The sequence below is a fragment of the Phyllobates terribilis genome, unplaced genomic scaffold, assembly GCF_046119375.1.
Source record: "Phyllobates terribilis strain yellow unplaced genomic scaffold, ASM4611937v1 Scaffold_2__4_contigs__length_985480577, whole genome shotgun sequence".
Lineage (NCBI taxonomy): Eukaryota > Metazoa > Chordata > Amphibia > Anura > Dendrobatidae > Phyllobates > Phyllobates terribilis.
In genome coordinates this window covers 65785315-65799938 of record NW_027362762.1, presented here as the reverse complement: position 1 = coordinate 65799938, position 14624 = coordinate 65785315, and positions in this window count along the sequence as shown.

Here is a 14624-nt window from a genome sequence, read left to right as displayed (position 1 = left end):
ATACTAACCTCCATCAGGTTGCAAATTCAATATAATTTTTTTCTCCATCTAGCTCTGAAAAAATGTTTCGGCTTGTAGCAGTGTGTGGGACTTATTCTATTAGTCCGTCTATACTAACCTCCATCAGGTTGCAAATTCAATATAATTTTTTTCTGCATCTAGCTCTGAAAAAATATTTCGGCTTGTAGCAGTGTGTGAGACTTGTTCTATTAATCCATCTATACTAACCTCCATCAGGTTGCAAATTCAATATAATTTTTTTCTGCATCTAGCTCTGAAAAAATATTTCGGCTTGTAGCAGTGTGTGGGACTTGTTCTATTGGTCCATCTATAGTAACCTCCATCAGGTTGCAAATTCAATATAACTTTTTTCTGCATCTAGCTCTGAAAAAATATTTTGGCTTGTAGCAGTGTGTGGGACTTGTTCTATTAATCCATCTATACTAACCTCCATCAGGTTGCAAATTCAATATAATTTTTTTCTGCATCTAGCTCTGAAAAAATATTTCGGCTTCTAGCAGTGTGTGGGACTTGTTCTAGTAGTCCATCTATACTAACCTCCATCAGGTTGCAAATTCAATATAATTTTTTTCTGCATCTAGCTCTGAAAAAATATTTCGGCTTGTAGCAGTGTGTGGGACTTGTTCTATTAATCCATCTATACTAACCTCCCTCAGGTTGCAAATTCAATATAACTTTTTTCTGCATCTAGCTCTGAAAAAATATTTCGGCTTGTAGCAGTGTGTGGGACTTGTTCTATTAATCCATCTATACTAACCTCCATCAGGTTGCAAATTCAATATAATATTTTTCTGCATATAGCTTTGAAAAAATATTTTGGCTTCTAGCAGTGTGTGGGACTTGTTCTATTAGTCCATCTATACTAACCTCCATCAGGTTGCAAATTCAAAAAATTTTTTATCTGCATCTAGCTCTGAAAAAATATTTCAGCTTGTAGCAGTGTGTGGGACTTGTTCTATTAGTACATCTATACTAACCTCCATCAGGTTGCAAATTCAATATAATTTTCTTCTGCATCTAGCTCTGAAAAAATATTTCGGCTTCTAGCAGTGTGTGGGACTTGTTATATTAGTCCATCTATACTAACCTCCATCAGGTCGCAAATTGAATATAATTTTGTTCTGTATCTAGCTCTGAAAAAATATTTTGGCTTCTAGCAGTGTGTGGGACTTGCTCTTTTAGTCCATCTATACTAACATCCATGAGGTTGCAAATTCAATATAATTTTTATCTGCATCTAGCTCTGAAAAAATATTTCGGCTTCTACCAGTGTGTGGGACTTGTTCTATTAGACCATCTATACTAACCTCCATCAGGTTGTAAATTCAATATAATTTTTTTCTGCATCTAGCTCTGAAAAAATATCTCGGCTTCTAGCAGTGTGTGGGACTTGTTCTATTAGTCCATCTATACTAACCTCCATGAGGTTGCAAAATCAATATAATTTTTTTCTGCATCTAGCTATGAAAAAATATTTCGGCTTGTAGCAGTGTGTGGGAAATGTTCTAGTAGTCCATCTATAATAACCTCCATCACGTTCCAAATTCAATATAATTTTTTTCTGCATCTAGCTCTGAAAAAATATTTCGGCTTGTAGCAGTGTGTGGGACTTGTTCTATTAATCCATCTATACTAACCTCCCTCAGGTTGCAAATTCAATATAACTTTTTTCTGCATCTAGCTCTGAAAAAATATTTCGGCTTGTAGCAGTGTGTGGGACTTGTTCTTTTGGTCCATCTATACTAACCTCCATCAGGTTGCAAATTCAATATAGTTTTTTTCTGTATCTAGCTCTGAAAAAATGTTTCGGCTTGTAGCAGTGTGTGGGACTTATTCTATTAGTCCGTCTATACTAACCTCCATCAGGTTGCAAATTCAATATAATTTTTTTCTGCATCTAGCTCTGAAAAAATATTTCGGCTTGTAGCAGTGTGTGAGACTTGTTCTATTAATCCATCTATACTAACCTCCATCAGGTTGCAAATTCAATATAATTTTTTTCTGCATCTAGCTCTGAAAAAATATTTCGGCTTGTAGCAGTGTGTGGGACTTGTTCTATTGGTCCATCTATAGTAACCTCCATTAGGTTGCAAATTCAATATAACTTTTTTCTGCATCTAGCTCTGAAAAAATATTTCGGCTTGTAGCAGTGTGTGGGACTTGTTCTATTAATCCATCTATACTAACCTCCATCAGGTTGCAAATTCAATATAATTTTTTTCTGCATCTAGCTCTGAAAAAATATTTCGGCTTCTAGCAGTGTGTGGGACTTGTTCTATTAGTCCATCTATACTAACCTCCATCAGGTTGCAAATTCAAAAAATTTTTTATCTGCATCTAGTTCTGAAAAAATATTTCAGCTTGTAGCAGTGTGTGGGACTTGTTCTATTAGTACATCTATACTAACCTCCATCAGGTTGCAAATTCAATATAATTTTCTTCTGCATCTAGCTCTGAAAAAATATTTCGGCTTCTAGCAGTGTGTGGGACTTGTTATATTAGTCCATCTATACTAACCTCCATCAGGTCGCAAATTCAATATAATTTTGTTCTGAATCTAGCTCTGAAAAAATATTTTGGCTTCTAGCAGTGTGTGGGACTTGCTCTTTTAGTCCATCTATACTAACATCCATGAGGTTGCAAATTCAATATAATTTTTATCTGCATCTAGCTCTGAAAAAATATTTCGGCTTCTACCAGTGTGTGGGACTTGTTCTATTAGACCATCTATACTAACCTCCATCAGGTTGTAAATTCAATATAATTTTTTTCTGCATCTAGCTCTGAAAAAATATCTCGGCTTCTAGCAGTGTGTGGGACTTGTTCTATTAGTCCATCTATACTAACCTCCATGAGGTTGCAAAATCAATATAATTTTTTTCTGCATCTAGCTATGAAAAAATATTTTGGCTTGTAACAGTGTGTGGGACATGTTCTAGTAGTCCATCTATACTAACCTCCATCAGGTTCCAAATTCAATATAATTTTTTTCTGCATCTAGCTCTGAAAAAATATTTCGGCTTGTAAGAGTGTGTGGGACTTGTTCTATTAATCCATCTATACTAACCTCCCTCAGGTTGCAAATTCAATATAACTTTTTTCTGCATCTAGCTCTGAAAAAATATTTCGGCTTGTAGCAGTGTGTGGGACTTGTTCTTTTGGTCCATCTATACTAACCTCCATCAGGTTGCAAATTCAATATAATTTTTTTCTGCATCTAGCTCTGAAAAAATGTTTCGGCTTGTAGCAGTGTGTGGGACTTATTCTATTAGTCCATCTATACTAACCTCCATCAGGTTGCAAATTCAATATAATTTTTTTCTGCATCTAGCTCTGAAAAAATATTTCGGCTTGTAGCAGTGTGTGAGACTTGTTCTATTAATCCATCTATACTAACCTCCATCAGGTTGCAAATTCAATATAATTTTTTTCTGCATCTAGCTCTGAAAAAATATTTCGGCTTGTAGCAGTGTGTGGGACTTGTTCTATTGGTCCATCTATAGTAACCTCCATCAGGTTGCAAATTCTATAAAAAATTTTTCTGCATCTAGCTCTGAAAAAATATTTCGGCTTGTAGCAGTGTATGGGACTTGTTCTATTAGTCCATCTATACTAACCTCCATCAGGTTGCAAATTCAATATAATTTTTTTCTGCATCTAGCTCTGAAAAAATATTTCGGCTTCTAGCAGTGTGTGGGACTTGTTCTATTAGTCCATCTATACTAACCTCCATCAGGTTGCAAATTCAAAAAAATTTTTATCTGCATCTAGCTCTGAAAAAATATTTCAGCTTGTAGCAGTGTGTGGGACTTGTTCTATTAGTCCATCTATACTAACCTCCATCAGGTTGCAAATTCAATATAATTTTCTTCTGCATCTAGCTCTGAAAAATTATTTCGGCCTCTAGCAGTGTGTGGGACTTGTTCTATTAGTCCATCTATACTAACCTCCATCAGGTCGCAAATTCAATATTATTTTGTTCTGAATCTAGCTCTGAAAAAATATTTTGGCTTCTAGCAGTGTGTGGGACTTGCTCTTTTAGTCCATCTATACTAACATCCATGAGGTTGCAAATTCAATATAATTTTTATCTGCATCGAGCTCTGAAAAAATATTTCGGCTTGTAGCAGTGTGTGGGACTTGTTCTATTAGTCCATCTATACTAACCTCCATCAGGTTGCAAATTCAGTATAATTTTTTTCTGTATCTAGCTCTGAAAAAATATTTTGGCTTGTAGCAGTGTGCGGGACTTGTTCTATTAGTCCATCTATACTAACCTCCATCAGGTTGCAAATTCAAAATAATTTTTTTCAGCATCTAGTTCTGAAAAAATATTTAGGCTTCTAGCAGTGTGTGGGACTTGTTCTATTAGTCCATCTATACTAACCTCCATCAGGTTGCAAATTCAATATAAATTTCTTCTGCATCTAGCTCTGAAAAAATATTTTGGCTTCTAGCAGTGTGTGGGACTTGTTCTAGTAGTCCATCTATACTAACCTCCATGAGGTTGCAAATTCAATATAATTTTTTTCTGCATCTAGCTCTGAAAAAATATTTCGGCTTGTAGCAGTGTGTGGGACTTGTTGTATTAATCCATCTATACTAACCTCCCTCAGGTTGCAAATTCAATATAACTTTTTTCTGCATCTAGCTCTGAAAAAATATTTCGGCTTGTAGCAGTGTGTGGGACTTATTCTATTAGTCCATCTATACTAACCTCCATCAGGTTGCAAATTCAATATAATTTTTTTCTGCATATAGCTCTGAAAAAATGTTTCGGCTTGTAGCAGTGTGTGGGACTTATTCTATTAGTCCATCTATACTAACCTCCATCAGGTTGCAAATTCAATATAATTTTTTTCTGCATCTAGCTCTGAAAAAATATTTCGGCTTGTAGCATTGTGTGAGACTTGTTCTATTAATCCATCTATACTAACCTCCATCAGGTTGCAAATTGAATATAATTTTTTTCTGCATCTAGCTCTGAAAAAATATTTCGGCTTGTAGCAGTGTGTGGGACTTGTTCTATTGGTCCATCTATAGTAACCTCCATCAGGTTGCAAATTCAATACATTTTTTTTCTGCATCTAGCTCTGAAAAAATATTTTGGCTTGTAGCAGTGTATGGGACTTGTTCTATTAGTCCATCTATACTAACCTCCATCAGGTTGCAAATTCAAAATAATTTTTTTCTGCATCTAGCTCTGAAAAAATATTTCGGCTTCTAGCAGTGTGTGGGACTTGTTCTATTAGTCCATCTATACTAACCTCCATCAGCTTGCAAATTCAAAAAAATTTTTATCTGCATCTAGCTCTGAAAAAATATTTCAGCTTGTAGCAGTGTGTGGGACTTGTTCTATTAGTCCATCTATACTAACCTCCATCAGGTTGCAAATTCAATATAATTTTCTTCTGCATCTAGCTCTGAAAAATTATTTCAGCTTCTAGCAGTGTGTGGGACTTGTTCTATTAGTCCATCTATACTAACCTCCATCAGGTCGCAAATTCAATATTATTTTGTTCTGAATCTAGCTCTGAAAAAATATCTTGGCTTCTAGCAGTGTGTGGGACTTGCTCTTTTAGTCTATCTATACTAACATCCATGAGGTTGCAAATTCAATATAATTTTTATCTGCATCTAGCTCTGAAAAAATATTTCGGCTTGTAGCAGTGTGTGGGACTTGTTCTATTAGTCCATCTATACTAACCTCCATCAGGTTGCAAATTCAATATAATTTTTTTCTGCATCGAGCTCTGAAAAAATATTTCGGCTTGTAGCAGTGTGTGGGACTTGTTCTATTAGTCCATCTATACTAACCTCCATCAGGTTGCAAATTCAGTATAATTTTTTTCTGTATCTAGCTCTGAAAAAATATTTTGGCTTGTAGCAGTGTGCGGGACTTGTTCTATTAGTCCATCTATACTAACCTCCATCAGGTTGCAAATTCAAAATAATTTTTTTCTGCATCTAGTTCTGAAAAAATATTTAGGCTTCTAGCAGTGTGTGGGACATGTTCTATTAGTCCATCTATACTAACCTCCATCAGGTTGCAAATTCAATATAATTTTTTTCTGCATCTAGCTCTGAAAAAATATTTCGGCTTGTAGCAGTGTGTGAGACTTGTTCTATTAATCCATCTATACTAACCTCCATCAGGTTGCAAATTCAATATAATTTTTTTCTGCATCTAGCTCTGAAAAAATATTTCGGCTTGTAGCAGTGTGTGGGACTTGTTCTATTGGTCCATCTATAGTAACCTCCATCAGGTTGCAAATTCAATATAACTTTTTTCTGCATCTAGCTCTGAAAAAATATTTTGGCTTGTAGCAGTGTGTGGGACTTGTTCTATTAATCCATCTATACTAACCTCCATCAGGTTGCAAATTCAATATAATTTTTTTCTGCATCTAGCTCTGAAAAAATATTTCGGCTTCTAGCAGTGTGTGGGACTTGTTCTAGTAGTCCATCTATACTAACCTCCATCAGGTTGCAAATTCAATATAATTTTTTTCTGCATCTAGCTCTGAAAAAATATTTCGGCTTGTAGCAGTGTGTGGGACTTGTTCTATTAATCCATCTATACTAACCTCCCTCAGGTTGCAAATTCAATATAACTTTTTTCTGCATCTAGCTCTGAAAAAATATTTCGGCTTGTAGCAGTGTGTGGGACTTGTTCTATTAATCCATCTATACTAACCTCCATCAGGTTGCAAATTCAATATAATATTTTTCTGCATATAGCTTTGAAAAAATATTTTGGCTTCTAGCAGTGTGTGGGACTTGTTCTATTAGTCCATCTATACTAACCTCCATCAGGTTGCAAATTCAAAAAATTTTTTATCTGCATCTAGCTCTGAAAAAATATTTCAGCTTGTAGCAGTGTGTGGGACTTGTTCTATTAGTACATCTATACTAACCTCCATCAGGTTGCAAATTCAATATAATTTTCTTCTGCATCTAGCTCTGAAAAAATATTTCGGCTTCTAGCAGTGTGTGGGACTTGTTATATTAGTCCATCTATACTAACCTCCATCAGGTCGCAAATTGAATATAATTTTGTTCTGTATCTAGCTCTGAAAAAATATTTTGGCTTCTAGCAGTGTGTGGGACTTGCTCTTTTAGTCCATCTATACTAACATCCATGAGGTTGCAAATTCAATATAATTTTTATCTGCATCTAGCTCTGAAAAAATATTTCGGCTTCTACCAGTGTGTGGGACTTGTTCTATTAGACCATCTATACTAACCTCCATCAGGTTGTAAATTCAATATAATTTTTTTCTGCATCTAGCTCTGAAAAAATATCTCGGCTTCTAGCAGTGTGTGGGACTTGTTCTATTAGTCCATCTATACTAACCTCCATGAGGTTGCAAAATCAATATAATTTTTTTCTGCATCTAGCTATGAAAAAATATTTCGGCTTGTAGCAGTGTGTGGGAAATGTTCTAGTAGTCCATCTATAATAACCTCCATCACGTTCCAAATTCAATATAATTTTTTTCTGCATCTAGCTCTGAAAAAATATTTCGGCTTGTAGCAGTGTGTGGGACTTGTTCTATTAATCCATCTATACTAACCTCCCTCAGGTTGCAAATTCAATATAACTTTTTTCTGCATCTAGCTCTGAAAAAATATTTCGGCTTGTAGCAGTGTGTGGGACTTGTTCTTTTGGTCCATCTATACTAACCTCCATCAGGTTGCAAATTCAATATAGTTTTTTTCTGTATCTAGCTCTGAAAAAATGTTTCGGCTTGTAGCAGTGTGTGGGACTTATTCTATTAGTCCGTCTATACTAACCTCCATCAGGTTGCAAATTCAATATAATTTTTTTCTGCATCTAGCTCTGAAAAAATATTTCGGCTTGTAGCAGTGTGTGAGACTTGTTCTATTAATCCATCTATACTAACCTCCATCAGGTTGCAAATTCAATATAATTTTTTTCTGCATCTAGCTCTGAAAAAATATTTCGGCTTGTAGCAGTGTGTGGGACTTGTTCTATTGGTCCATCTATAGTAACCTCCATTAGGTTGCAAATTCAATATAACTTTTTTCTGCATCTAGCTCTGAAAAAATATTTCGGCTTGTAGCAGTGTGTGGGACTTGTTCTATTAATCCATCTATACTAACCTCCATCAGGTTGCAAATTCAATATAATTTTTTTCTGCATCTAGCTCTGAAAAAATATTTCGGCTTCTAGCAGTGTGTGGGACTTGTTCTATTAGTCCATCTATACTAACCTCCATCAGGTTGCAAATTCAAAAAATTTTTTATCTGCATCTAGTTCTGAAAAAATATTTCAGCTTGTAGCAGTGTGTGGGACTTGTTCTATTAGTACATCTATACTAACCTCCATCAGGTTGCAAATTCAATATAATTTTCTTCTGCATCTAGCTCTGAAAAAATATTTCGGCTTCTAGCAGTGTGTGGGACTTGTTATATTAGTCCATCTATACTAACCTCCATCAGGTCGCAAATTCAATATAATTTTGTTCTGAATCTAGCTCTGAAAAAATATTTTGGCTTCTAGCAGTGTGTGGGACTTGCTCTTTTAGTCCATCTATACTAACATCCATGAGGTTGCAAATTCAATATAATTTTTATCTGCATCTAGCTCTGAAAAAATATTTCGGCTTCTACCAGTGTGTGGGACTTGTTCTATTAGACCATCTATACTAACCTCCATCAGGTTGTAAATTCAATATAATTTTTTTCTGCATCTAGCTCTGAAAAAATATCTCGGCTTCTAGCAGTGTGTGGGACTTGTTCTATTAGTCCATCTATACTAACCTCCATGAGGTTGCAAAATCAATATAATTTTTTTCTGCATCTAGCTATGAAAAAATATTTTGGCTTGTAACAGTGTGTGGGACATGTTCTAGTAGTCCATCTATACTAACCTCCATCAGGTTCCAAATTCAATATAATTTTTTTCTGCATCTAGCTCTGAAAAAATATTTCGGCTTGTAAGAGTGTGTGGGACTTGTTCTATTAATCCATCTATACTAACCTCCCTCAGGTTGCAAATTCAATATAACTTTTTTCTGCATCTAGCTCTGAAAAAATATTTCGGCTTGTAGCAGTGTGTGGGACTTGTTCTTTTGGTCCATCTATACTAACCTCCATCAGGTTGCAAATTCAATATAATTTTTTTCTGCATCTAGCTCTGAAAAAATGTTTCGGCTTGTAGCAGTGTGTGGGACTTATTCTATTAGTCCATCTATACTAACCTCCATCAGGTTGCAAATTCAATATAATTTTTTTCTGCATCTAGCTCTGAAAAAATATTTCGGCTTGTAGCAGTGTGTGAGACTTGTTCTATTAATCCATCTATACTAACCTCCATCAGGTTGCAAATTCAATATAATTTTTTTCTGCATCTAGCTCTGAAAAAATATTTCGGCTTGTAGCAGTGTGTGGGACTTGTTCTATTGGTCCATCTATAGTAACCTCCATCAGGTTGCAAATTCTATAAAAAATTTTTCTGCATCTAGCTCTGAAAAAATATTTCGGCTTGTAGCAGTGTATGGGACTTGTTCTATTAGTCCATCTATACTAACCTCCATCAGGTTGCAAATTCAATATAATTTTTTTCTGCATCTAGCTCTGAAAAAATATTTCGGCTTCTAGCAGTGTGTGGGACTTGTTCTATTAGTCCATCTATACTAACCTCCATCAGGTTGCAAATTCAAAAAAATTTTTATCTGCATCTAGCTCTGAAAAAATATTTCAGCTTGTAGCAGTGTGTGGGACTTGTTCTATTAGTCCATCTATACTAACCTCCATCAGGTTGCAAATTCAATATAATTTTCTTCTGCATCTAGCTCTGAAAAATTATTTCGGCCTCTAGCAGTGTGTGGGACTTGTTCTATTAGTCCATCTATACTAACCTCCATCAGGTCGCAAATTCAATATTATTTTGTTCTGAATCTAGCTCTGAAAAAATATTTTGGCTTCTAGCAGTGTGTGGGACTTGCTCTTTTAGTCCATCTATACTAACATCCATGAGGTTGCAAATTCAATATAATTTTTATCTGCATCGAGCTCTGAAAAAATATTTCGGCTTGTAGCAGTGTGTGGGACTTGTTCTATTAGTCCATCTATACTAACCTCCATCAGGTTGCAAATTCAGTATAATTTTTTTCTGTATCTAGCTCTGAAAAAATATTTTGGCTTGTAGCAGTGTGCGGGACTTGTTCTATTAGTCCATCTATACTAACCTCCATCAGGTTGCAAATTCAAAATAATTTTTTTCAGCATCTAGTTCTGAAAAAATATTTAGGCTTCTAGCAGTGTGTGGGACTTGTTCTATTAGTCCATCTATACTAACCTCCATCAGGTTGCAAATTCAATATAAATTTCTTCTGCATCTAGCTCTGAAAAAATATTTTGGCTTCTAGCAGTGTGTGGGACTTGTTCTAGTAGTCCATCTATACTAACCTCCATGAGGTTGCAAATTCAATATAATTTTTTTCTGCATCTAGCTCTGAAAAAATATTTCGGCTTGTAGCAGTGTGTGGGACTTGTTGTATTAATCCATCTATACTAACCTCCCTCAGGTTGCAAATTCAATATAACTTTTTTCTGCATCTAGCTCTGAAAAAATATTTCGGCTTGTAGCAGTGTGTGGGACTTATTCTATTAGTCCATCTATACTAACCTCCATCAGGTTGCAAATTCAATATAATTTTTTTCTGCATATAGCTCTGAAAAAATGTTTCGGCTTGTAGCAGTGTGTGGGACTTATTCTATTAGTCCATCTATACTAACCTCCATCAGGTTGCAAATTCAATATAATTTTTTTCTGCATCTAGCTCTGAAAAAATATTTCGGCTTGTAGCATTGTGTGAGACTTGTTCTATTAATCCATCTATACTAACCTCCATCAGGTTGCAAATTGAATATAATTTTTTTCTGCATCTAGCTCTGAAAAAATATTTCGGCTTGTAGCAGTGTGTGGGACTTGTTCTATTGGTCCATCTATAGTAACCTCCATCAGGTTGCAAATTCAATACATTTTTTTTCTGCATCTAGCTCTGAAAAAATATTTTGGCTTGTAGCAGTGTATGGGACTTGTTCTATTAGTCCATCTATACTAACCTCCATCAGGTTGCAAATTCAAAATAATTTTTTTCTGCATCTAGCTCTGAAAAAATATTTCGGCTTCTAGCAGTGTGTGGGACTTGTTCTATTAGTCCATCTATACTAACCTCCATCAGCTTGCAAATTCAAAAAAATTTTTATCTGCATCTAGCTCTGAAAAAATATTTCAGCTTGTAGCAGTGTGTGGGACTTGTTCTATTAGTCCATCTATACTAACCTCCATCAGGTTGCAAATTCAATATAATTTTCTTCTGCATCTAGCTCTGAAAAATTATTTCAGCTTCTAGCAGTGTGTGGGACTTGTTCTATTAGTCCATCTATACTAACCTCCATCAGGTCGCAAATTCAATATTATTTTGTTCTGAATCTAGCTCTGAAAAAATATCTTGGCTTCTAGCAGTGTGTGGGACTTGCTCTTTTAGTCTATCTATACTAACATCCATGAGGTTGCAAATTCAATATAATTTTTATCTGCATCTAGCTCTGAAAAAATATTTCGGCTTGTAGCAGTGTGTGGGACTTGTTCTATTAGTCCATCTATACTAACCTCCATCAGGTTGCAAATTCAATATAATTTTTTTCTGCATCGAGCTCTGAAAAAATATTTCGGCTTGTAGCAGTGTGTGGGACTTGTTCTATTAGTCCATCTATACTAACCTCCATCAGGTTGCAAATTCAGTATAATTTTTTTCTGTATCTAGCTCTGAAAAAATATTTTGGCTTGTAGCAGTGTGCGGGACTTGTTCTATTAGTCCATCTATACTAACCTCCATCAGGTTGCAAATTCAAAATAATTTTTTTCTGCATCTAGTTCTGAAAAAATATTTAGGCTTCTAGCAGTGTGTGGGACATGTTCTATTAGTCCATCTATACTAACCTCCATCAGGTTGCAAATTCAATATAAATTTCTTCTGCATCTAGTTCTGAAAAAATATTTCGGCTTCTAGCAGTGTGTGGGACTTGTTCTATTAGTCCATCTATACTAACCTCCATCAGGTTGCAAATTCAATATAATTTTTTTCTGCATCTAGCTCTGAAAAAATATTTCGGCTTCTAGCAGTGTGTGGGACTTGTTCTATTAGACCATCTATACTAACCTCCATCAGGTTGTAAATTCAATATAATTTTTTTCTGCATCTAGCTCTGAAAAAATATTTCGGCTTCTAGCAGTGTGTGGGACTTGTTCTATTAGTCCATCTATACTAACCTCCATGAGGTTGCAAAATCAATATAATTTTTTTCTGCATCTAGCTATGAAAAAATATTTCGGCTTGTAGCAGTGTGTGGGACTTGTTCTAGTAGTCCATCTATACTAACCTCCATGAGGTTGCAAATTCAATATAATTTTTTTCTGCATCTAGCTCTGAAAAAATATTTTGGCTTGTAGCAGTGTGTGGGACTTGTTCTATTAATACATCTATACTAACCTCCCTCACGTTGCAAATTCAATATAACTTTTTTCTGCATCTAGCTCTGAAAAAATATTTCGGCTTGTAGCAGTGTGTGGGACTTATTCTATTAGTCCATCTATACTAACCTCCATCAGGTTGCAAATTCAATATAATTTTTTTCTGCATATAGCTCTGAAAAAATATTTCGGCTTGTAGCAGTGTGTGGGACTTATTCTATTAGTCCATCTATACTAACCTCCATCAGGTTGCAAATTCAATATAATTTTTTTCTGCATCTAGCTCTGAAAAAATATTTTGGCTTGTAGCAGTGTGTGAGACTTGTTCTATTAATCCATCTATACTAACCTCCATCAGGTTGCAAATTCAATATAATTTTTTTCTGCATCTAGCTCTGAAAAAATATTTCGGCTTCTAGCAGTGTGTGGGACTTGTTCTATTGGTCCATCTATAGTAACCTCCATCAGGTTGCAAATTCAATAAAAAATTTTTCTGCATCTAGCTCTGAAAAAATATTTCGGCTTGTAGCAGTGTATGGGACTTGTTCTATTAGTCCATCTATACTAACCTCCATCAGGTTGCAAATTCAATATAATTTTTATCTGCATCTAGCTCTGAAAAAATATTTCGGCTTTTACCAGTGTGTGGGACTTGTTCTATTAGTCCATCTATACTAACCTCCATCAGGTTGCAAATTCAAAAATTTTTTTATCTGCATCTAGCTCTGAAAAAATATTTCAGCTTGTAGCAGTGTGTGGGACTTGTTCTATTAGTCCATCTATACTAACCTCCATCTGGTTGCAAATTCAATATAATTTTTTTCTGCATCTAGCTCTGAAAAAATATTTCGGCTTGTAGCTGTGTGTGGGACTTGTTCTATTAGTCCATCTATACTAACCTCCATCAGGTTGCAAATTCAAAATAATTTTTATCTGCATCTAGCTCTGAAAAAATATTTCGGCTTGTAGCAGTGTGCGGGACTTGTTCTATTAATCCATCTATACTAACCTCTATCAGGTTGCAAATTCAATATAATTTTTTTCTGCATCTAGCTCTGAAAAAATATTTCGGCTTGTAGCAGTGTGTGGGACTTGTTCTATTGGTCCATCTATAGTAACCTCCATCAGGTTGCAAATTCAATATAATTTTTTTCTGCATCTAGCTCTGAAAAAATATTTCGGCTTGTAGCAGTGTGTGGGACTTGTTCTATTAGTCCAGCTATACTAACCTCCATCAGGTTGCAAATTCAATATAATTTTATTCTGCATCTAGCTCTGAAAAAATATTTCGGCTTGTAGCAGTGTGTGGGACTTGTTCTATTGGTCCATCTATAGTAACCTCCATCAGGTTGCAAATTCAATAAATTTTTTTTCTGCATCTAGCTCTGAAAAAATATTTCGGCTTGTAGCAGTGTATGGGACTTGTTCTATTAGTCCATCTATACTAACCTCCATCAGGTTGCAAATTCAATATAATTTTTTTCTGCATCTAGCTCTGAAAAAATATTTCGGCTTTTAGCAGTGCGTGGGACTTGTTCTATTAGTCCATCTATACTAACCTCCATCAGGTTGCAAATTCAAAAAATTTTTTATCTGCATCTAGCTCTGAAAAAATATTTCAGCTTGTAGCAGTGTGTGGGACTTGTTCTATTAGTCCATCTATACTAACCTCCATCTGGTTGCAAATTCAATATAATTTTTTTCTGCATCTAGCTCTGAAAAAATATTTCGGCTTGTAGCTGTGTGTGGGACTTGTTCTATTAGTCGATCTATACTAACCTCCATCAGGTTGCAAATTCAAAATAATTTTTATCTGCATCTAGCTCTGAAAAAATATTTCGGCTTGTAGCAGTGTGCGGGACTTGTTCTATTAATCCATCTATACTAACCTCTATCAGGTTGCAAATTCAATATAATTTTTTTCTGCATCTAGCTCTGAAAAAATATTTCGGCTTGTAGCAGTGTGTGGGACTTGTTCTATTGGTCCATCTATAGTAACCTCCATCAGGTTGCAAATTCAATATAATTTTTTTCTGCATCTAGCTCTGAAAAAATATTTCGGCTTGTAGCAGTGTGTGGGACTTGTTCTATTAGT